Genomic DNA, 9,446 nt, shown 5'->3' with positions numbered 1-9,446 from the left:
CAAGAAGGTCACGTAATTCTACAAGGCACAATTTATAGTACAATTTACCTCCGAGCATGATTAACCCTGGCACATGCATATACGCTCGTCACCTCATATATGTATCACCCCCGCATGTAGGAAATAATGACAATTAGTAGGAAAATTCTCTCAACAAAGTTAGACAAGACACTTACCTCAAACAAGCCAAATCGATACACTAGAAGTGTCATCCCGCTCAAATCATCCTCCGAAAGGCTCGAAACTAATCAAAAGTAACTCAAAATCATCAAATAATGCCATAGGAATCAAATTCAATCGATAAAGGTCGAATCTTTACACATTTACTCAAAGTCAACTAAAAGTCAAACCCGGGCGCGCACCTCGGAACCCCTACAAAACTCACAAAATCGGACAACTCATTTAGTTACGAGTCCAACCATACTAGTTTCACTCAAATGCGACTCCGAATCGATGTTCAAAACTAAAAAATTCACTTTAAGAAACTTTAGACAACCCCCCCCCCATTTTCTCTTATGAAATCATGAATCAAATGCCAAAAACGAAAATGGAATCATGGAATATAATCAAAATCGAGTAGCAAACACTTACCTCAATACACGTGATGAAATTCGCCTCCAAAATTGCCCAAATCCGAGCTCCATAACTCAAAATGTGATAAAATATCTAAAACCTTCGAAATAGAGCACTTTATAACACTCCTCCAGCAATACTCATCGCGAACGCTGGAAGACCATCGCGTTCGCGATGAACAAAATCATATCGGCACAAAAAGACAATAAGTGTTCACGGTAGAGTCCTCGCGAACGCGATGCACAACAGAACCAACCCTTTGCGAACGTGGCTGCTACTTCGTGAACGCGCAGACATCTTCCCCAGCTCCTCAACCACGACTCTATGCGAACGTGGCACCTCATCGCGAACGCAGAACACAATCAGCTTACCTTTCGCGAACGCATTCCATAACTCGCGTCCGCAGAGGAAAAATTCGCAACAGACCAAAATACACTTCGCGATCACGGTTGGACCTTCGTGATCGTGAAGAACACCAGAAGCAACAGGTAACAACAGAAACCAGCAATAACAACATGGCCTAAAAAGGTTCGAAACTCACCTGAGCCCCTAGAGATCCCGTCCGAACATACCAACAAGTCTCATAATATAACACTAACTTTCTCGAGGCCTCAAATCACACATAACCACATCAAAACCATGAATCACGCCTCAAATCGAACTTAATGAACCTTTGAACTTTTAACGTCCAAATCCCGCGCCGAAATATATCAAATCAACCCGGAATAACCTCAAATTTTGCTCACAAGTTTCAAATGACATAACGAAGCTACTCCAACTCCCGGGACCAAAATATGAACCCGATAACATCAACATCAACCCTCGGTCAACTTATGAACATTCCAAATCTTCAAATTGCTAACTTTCGCCAATTCGTGCCGAAACCTTTAAGAAATATCCAAATGCAAATTCTGGCATACGCCCAAGTCCAAAATCACCATCCGGACCTAACAGAACCATCAAAACTCTGATCCGAGGTAAAATACGCAAAAGTCAAATTTAGTCAACCTTTCTAACTCAAAGCTTCTAACATAAGAATCTTTCTTTCGAATCAATCCAGAATCTCATGAAAACCAAAACTAACGATTGACACAAGTCATAACACGTCATATGAAGCTACTCAAGACTTCAAACGGCTAAACAAAATGCAAATGCTGAAAATGACTGGTCGGGTCGCTACATCCTCCCTCACTTAAACATACATTCGTCCTCGAACGTGCCAAGAGTCATTCCAAGACCATCAAATCACGGGGTAACCTTACTACACACATACCCGGGGGTGATCCCACATCACCCCAACCCATATAAACCTAAAAACACCATATAATTGAAGATCATTACTTCAACCTTAGTCCGCAAACCTTAGAACCAAATTTCCAACATTTGGAATTCATTAAAAGACCCGAATATCGCATTTACTCATTGTATAAGTCTGAACAAGTTGTATTAAGTCACAACCATAACCCAAGATATAATCACATGATATACCACATCACTTAGTTACTAACGACAGTAACCACTGATCCCCATAGCTGCCCAAAAGCAAATAAGGTCCGGTAGTGAACCTCTTATCAAATGAAACCTCGTTCAAAACCTTAGTACATTGCCGATGATGAAAGAAACATGCAGAATCTCTTAACCACTCATTTGATCAATAAGCCAAGAAGCTCACTCGTCCAACCAGGGCCATTGCCCAAATTCTTACCAGAAATATGGTATCATTCTTCCAAATATTCCTTACCCAAATACGATAGTGCAAATCTCAGGTCTAGAAACCTCATCTCAGCCAATACAAGCAACCCAACTGACCAGCCCCACCAAAAACCATATGGAACCCCTCACAACGTAGTCTCGAATACCAACAAGTAATAATTCAGACATGACAGATAGTAGTAAGAAAGTTAAATAAGAAGGCTACTAAGCAAGTTAAGCAGGCAGAGTAATTTTAACATTTTTCTATGAACTATTTTCAACAATGTGAAAGCAAAATACATGAAATACGCATAAGGAGCTACATTTCATCACAATATTATTGTGGCACGCAACCCGATCCCATTATATCAATCCACATAGTACCCGTCAAGCCATAATACTCGAGCTCACTGATCACATGTGCGTCAACATCAAGCACGATAAAGTGCATAAAATATAATTGTAGGAAGATGATTAGGCATAACAATACTGAGAAAGAAAAGCACGACTATGGTGCCATGAGCAAATCAACATCACGAGGGTCATCTCACTCATAACGCCATAAGGCCACAATGGAATTACAATATGCGTGCGAAAAATTAAGTAACCTTCACCACCCACCATAGCATAAGAGAGAAACTTATAACATAGACCAAGCACGAATAACATCCATTCCGCCCGATGATATACCTGTGGTAATAGCTGCGCATGAGCAAGCAAATCCGATCTGATACAGAATACACATTCTTATTAGGCTCACAAATAATCCCCAAACCAAATTTCGATCATTCCCAAAATAGGTAATTAACCTACCAAAATCCATAGCAACCTTTCCATAACACCTACCATCAGTCATCCAATCCCCAACATTTCTTCAAATTTGCAATCAAGGAATAGTCTGTCAACGAGAACATCCACTATCTGAACCTCATAAATATAAGAATCTTCATATCTGATCTCAACATCGCTACTCAAATGGCCGAGACGCCACTCACACTCCATCATTTTACAGAAAATACCCACAAGTCAAAAATACAATGCGCCTGCCAACGTGCACTCTCACCCTCCAAAAGGCTCGAAACTAACCAAAAGTAACTCAAAATCATCAAATAATGCCATAGGAATCAAACCCAATCGATAAAAGTAAAATCTTTACACATTTACCCAAAGTCGATCAAAAAGTCAAACTCAGGGCCACTGCTCGGAACCTGACAAAACTCAAAAAATCTGACAACCTATTCAATTACGAGTCAAACCATAGTAGTTTCACTCAAATCCGACTCTGAATCGATGTCCAAAACTCAAAATTCACTTTAGGAAAGTTTAGACAAAAAACCCCAATTTCTCTTTTGAAATCATGAATCAAATGCCAAAAATGAAGATGAAATCACGAAATATAATCAAAATCGAGTAAAAAACACTTACCCCAATCCACGTGGTAAGATTTACCTCCAAAATCGCTCAAATCCGAGCTCCATAGCTCAAAATGTCCAAAACGTTCGAAATAAAGTACTTTATAATACTGGTCCAGCAATACCCTTTGCGAACGCGGGAAGACCATCGCGTTCGCGATGAACAAAATTACACCGGCACAAAAAGACTCTACGCATTTGCGGCATAGTCCTCGTGAACATGATGCACAGCAGAACCAAGCCTTCACGAACACGAAGACATCTTCTATGGCTCCTCAACCACGACTCTATGCGAATGTGATACCTCATTACGAATGCAAAATATAATCAGCTTACCTTTCGCGAATGAATTCCATAACTCGCGTCCGAGAAGGACAAATTCACAATAGACCAAAATATACTTCGTAATCGCGAAGAACACCAGAAGCAACATATAACAACAGAAACCAACAATAACATGGCCCAAAATGGTCCGAAGCCCGTCCAAAACTTACCCGAGCCCCTCGGGATCTTGTCCGAACGTGCCAACAAGTCTCATAACGTAACACTGACTTTTTCAAGGTCTCAAATCACACATAACCATATCAAAACCATGGATCACGCCTCAAATCGAACTTAATGAACCTTTTAACTTTCAACTTCCAAAACTCGCGCTGAAATATATCAAATTAACTCGGAATAACCTCAATGTTTGCTCACAAGTTCCAAATGACATAACGAAGTTACTCCAACTCCCAAAATCAAAATTTGTACTCGATGTCATCAACGTCAATTCTCGGTTAACTTATAAATATTCCAAACCTTCAAATTGCCAATTGGCGAAACCTTCAAGAAATATCCAAATGCAAATCTGGGCATACGCTCAAGTCCAAAATCACCATCCAAACCTAAGGAACCATCAAAACTTTGATCCGAGGTCAAATACGCAAAAGTCAAACTTGGTCAACCCTTCCAACTCAAAGCTTCTAACATGAGAATCCTTCTTCCGAATCAATCCCGAATCTCCTGAAAACCAAAACCAACAATTGACACAAATCATAATACATCATATGAAGCTACTCAAAAGTCAAAACTTCAAATGGCTGAATGAAATGTAAATGCTGAAAATGACCGGTCGGGTCATTACATAATTAAATAATTAAGGTACTAACAACCAATAATAAGAATAATTTAGAATTCAAAGAAGAAGAAAACCCAAATTTAATACTGGTTCAGTTCACCAATGTAGTATTTAATGTAATTTCTTTTCAATTTGAAGGGATGGTATTATGATTAACTTTTTTTTGGTGAAGTAATTAATTTTATTGCTGGCATCAAGAAGATGCATAATAATTGCAAAAGAGTTATAGAAAAGAAAAAATAATGTCATCTCCATTACAAATGTTCAAACTAATACTAAGGAGCTAATAAAATTCAAATAATTATCAGGGGAATTTATAGGGAATAAATAAACCCAAGTGAATAAAAATATAATACAATTAGCTTTGAGAGATTGGAAAGTAGTTGATAATCCATTAAAACATCTGATATTCCTTTCCTTCCAAATACTCCAAAAGATAGCAGCAGTAACCATCTTCCAGACTTTCTTGATGATGCAATCAACTTTCCAAAAGGTTTAACTCTCAAAAGCCTCTCTGATGTTATGTGGCATGACCCATCCAAGTCCAAAAAGAGAAATAAACATATTACGTAGATCTGCTCTAATTGGGCAGTGTAAGAAGAGGTGGCTATGTGATTTTGCCTCCCTCTGACACATGTAACATCTATTGACAATCTGAAAATTTCTTCTGACTAAGTTTTCTTGTGTTAAACATGATCCATGAAGTGCAGTCCTATTAAAACACGCAACTTTAGGTAGCAATTTAACTTTCCATATTAACTTCCAAGGCCAGTGGTCGGTGATTGCATTTTGAGATTCTGATAACTTGTAGGATGCTTTCACGGAGTACCTTTCCGCATGTGTATTCCCCCATATGAACTGGTCTAATACTAGGTTGTCACTGGAGTAGTCATTCAGTATGGCTAGTAACCTGACTAGCTCTTCATATTCCCAGTCTTGCAAGTTCCTTCTCTATAGTATGTTCTAGGTGTCGCCCTCCCTATACTGCAAAATTATTGTATATGGATCTTTGGATATCTAAAATATTGCAGGGTAATCATTCTTCAAAGAAGTGCTTCCTAACTACTTGTCCTTCCAAAACTTGATATGTTTACAAAGTGTTTGTTCATTGAGAATTCTTCCCATATCTTACAAATGTTCTTCTAGACTCCAACTCCATGGGGTGCTCTTGATGATTTAGTGCACCAATGATTCAGGACTCCATTTTTGGCGTTAGAAACTTCCTTCCAAAGACATTGTTCCTCCTATGTATATCTTTATATCCATTTCATTAACAAGCATTTTGTTATGAAGTGCTGAGTTTTTTATGCCTAATCCGCCTTGGTGCTTTGGTAATTGAACCTTAAACCACTTGACCAGATGAAATTTGTGATGCTTGTTGTTCCCTTCCCACATAAACTTTCTTCTAATCTTGTCGAGTTGTTTTAGGAACCTACTATTGAATGGATATAGAGACATATAGTAAGTGGGGATGCTATCAAGGATACTATTAATCAGGGTCAATCTTTCACCCATTAATATATACTGCAACTGCCATGAGGCTAGCCTTTTTTCAAACTTTTTAATTACCCCATTCCATATAGTTTCTGATTTAAATTTGGCCCCTAGTGGAAGCCCCAGATAGGTAGTTAGGAAAGTCCCCATGCTACAACCCAATATTCCTGCCAATTACTCCAGGGTATGCACCTCATTTACGAGGTAAATCACACTCTTGAGCATGTTGATATGCAAACTTGAAAGAGCTTAAAAAATAAGGAGAGTTGGATTTAAATAGAGCACCTAATTTCTGTCTGCCACACAGAAAATTAGTGTGTCATCTGCATAGAGAGAACGTGAGATGTTTACTGAATTGTTTCTCTCCACATCAAATCCACTAAGCTACTGCATCTGCTTAGCTTTGTCCAACATTTTACTTAATCCTTCCATTGCTAGGATGAATAAGAATGGAGATAAGGGGTCTCCCCTACCTCAAGCCCCTTTGTGGAGAGAAGAAACCAATTGGACTTCTGTTGATCAAGATAGAGTATTTCACAGTGGACATGTTAAATTTAATTCATTTGATCCACCTTTCTCCAAATCCCATCTGCCCGAGAATGGATATGAGATAAGACCAATTTAGTTGGTCAAAAGCTTTCTCTATGTACAGCTTGCATAAGATGCAAGTTCCCCTTGCTTTAGTTACCAGTTAAGAACCTCATTTGCTATCAGTGAAGCATCTGTAATATGTCTTCCCTTAATGAAGACATTATATTGATTTTAGACCAATTTTCCCAACTCTTTCTTCAATCTTTCTACCAATACCTTAGCTATGATATTGTATACACTACCAATGAGGCTAATTGATCTATAATCTCTAAGATCCTATTTCTTAGGGATCAATGCAATGAAGGAAGCATTGCATGATCTATCCATCCAACATTGCTGACGGTAATGACTCATAGCTGCAAGGATGTCATGCTTGATGAACTCTCATAACTGTTGGTAGAAGGTCATTGTATATCCATCAGTTCTAGGTGCTTTGTCTGGTACTTGACTGTATAGCTGTTAACACCTCGTCTTCAGCAAATGGAACTTCTAGATCACTCCTCTTTTCACCTGTGATGGATGTTATGTCTTCAAAATTGACAGAATGTCTCCAACTTTCTTGCTCAGTGTATATCTTTTCATAGAATTCTAGTGTTTCCTTTTTATCAGCTCTTTGTCCTCTATGATTTCATCACCAACCAAAAGTTTGTCTATATGATTCCTTATTCTCTATGAATTGACAATCTTTTGAAAATATTTCGTGTTCATGTCTCCTTCTCTTAACCATAGGTACCTGGACTTCTACCTCCATGATATCCTTTCTACTTTGGCTATCTACTGTATTTCAATTCTCATACTCAACATTTGAGTGGATTCGGATAAAGTAAGCTGCCTTCTTTTTGCAGCCTGCTCAAATTCCATGAGTTCATCTAGTGCCTTGGTTTTTCTGGTTTCTATCTTCCCAAACTATTCCTTGTTACAAGTAGTGATGTCATTCTTCAAGCTTTTCAGCTTTTGTAGGAGAATGAAGTCTGCGCTACCTGTGAAAGTGTAACTTTGCCACCAGTTCTTCAGCTTGTCTAGGAATCCATCTTCTTATAGCCACATGTTTTCAAATGTAAAATAGGAAGGAGTTGCATCCCAGTCCCTACTTTCCAAAAGTATTGGTCTGTGATCTGATATCACTTTCGGAAGGCCAATTTGTGACATTGCTCTAAATGAGTTGTTCCATTCAGGACAAATGAGAAATCCGTCAAGATGCCTGTAAATAATTTTCACCATTAGACCAGGTATAGTGAGCCCTATGCATGGGTAAATCGATGACATCAAGGTCTTGGATAACCTCTAAGAAAATTTTCATAGCCCTGGATCTTCTGATGCAATTTAACCTTTTACTCTCAAATCTGCACACATTGAAGTCAACCACCAAGACCCAATATCCATCATACAATCCTCTCACCCCTATAATTTCTCTCCATATAACCTCCCTATCTGGCTTAGAATATGGTCAATAAATACCTGTAAACCACCATTTAAAATTTTCTTGAGTGCTTTCCAGCATACAAAACATATAGTATAATCCATGATGAGTGTCTAATTTCTTCTATAGACTTTTGTCCCATATCATTATAATACCTCCCCTAGTACCACTTGCTTTTATCTTACCCCAATCAGCCCACATGCTACCCCATAAGTGCTGAATCATTCTGATATTTCGGTCCTCAATCTTAGTTTCACGCAAGCATAAGATATTCACCTTCCATTTCTGAATGAAAGAATTAATGGTAGTCTTTTTCCCCTCCTCATTCAATCAATGCACATTCTAACTCAAGATTTTTAGCTTCATCCAGAGAATAATTTGTAGTACCTACCCCCGGCTCCCTTGTTATGTTGCCCTTTCCTATCATAATTGAGCCCACAAACTAACATTTTTCTTTCCCCTTCCCCTTTATTCTTCTTCCCTTTCACATAATTTTCCTTTTGACTCCTGCTGCTGAATTTGGACTTGTCTCCTTTGCTCGATTCATAGAATTATATTCAGGAGATCATGTTCAAACCCATTAGCATTGACCCTAAATGTCTTGCATGCCTTTGACATAGTAATTTTGGTCCACTTCAAAGTCTCGATGAGAGAGGGTGTGTCAATTGGCTGACAATTCGAGAGGCCCTCGTACCATGTTAGTGGAAGAGCTTCGCAGATTGCATGAGAGGAGAACTATGTATCTGAGTTACTTATCAAAACCAAATCCAACCTTTGATGGGTGATACGCAATGGTCTGTAGATTCTCAATTGAAGGGTGGCCTCATCATTTGCATCTAATTGGCTAACTTTTTAGAGTTAGCTTTTGATCTCTGCTATGCCTGGTGAGAAGTGGAGATTTCTTGTGTTGGGAAGATTTTAGATCCCAGAGAGTCGATGTTTGTTATATTAAAAAGATTTGTGTATGAGTTGGGCTTGTGCCCTACTGCTCTACAGATAGTCTTTTCTTTTAATAAGTTTTTATCCTTCGAATGGGCTTTCTTGTTTGGGCCTTTTTTGTAATCGTCTTTGTAAGCATCTAGGCCCACTTTTTTAATTGTATTTGTAGGTCCATTACCCCTAACCCTAGTAACCCTTTATTCTT

Source organism: Nicotiana tabacum, chromosome 20 (genome assembly GCF_000715075.1).
Source record: "Nicotiana tabacum cultivar K326 chromosome 20, ASM71507v2, whole genome shotgun sequence".
NCBI classification, from domain to species: Eukaryota; Viridiplantae; Streptophyta; class Magnoliopsida; order Solanales; family Solanaceae; genus Nicotiana; species Nicotiana tabacum.
Note: the sequence above shows the minus strand (reverse complement) of the source record.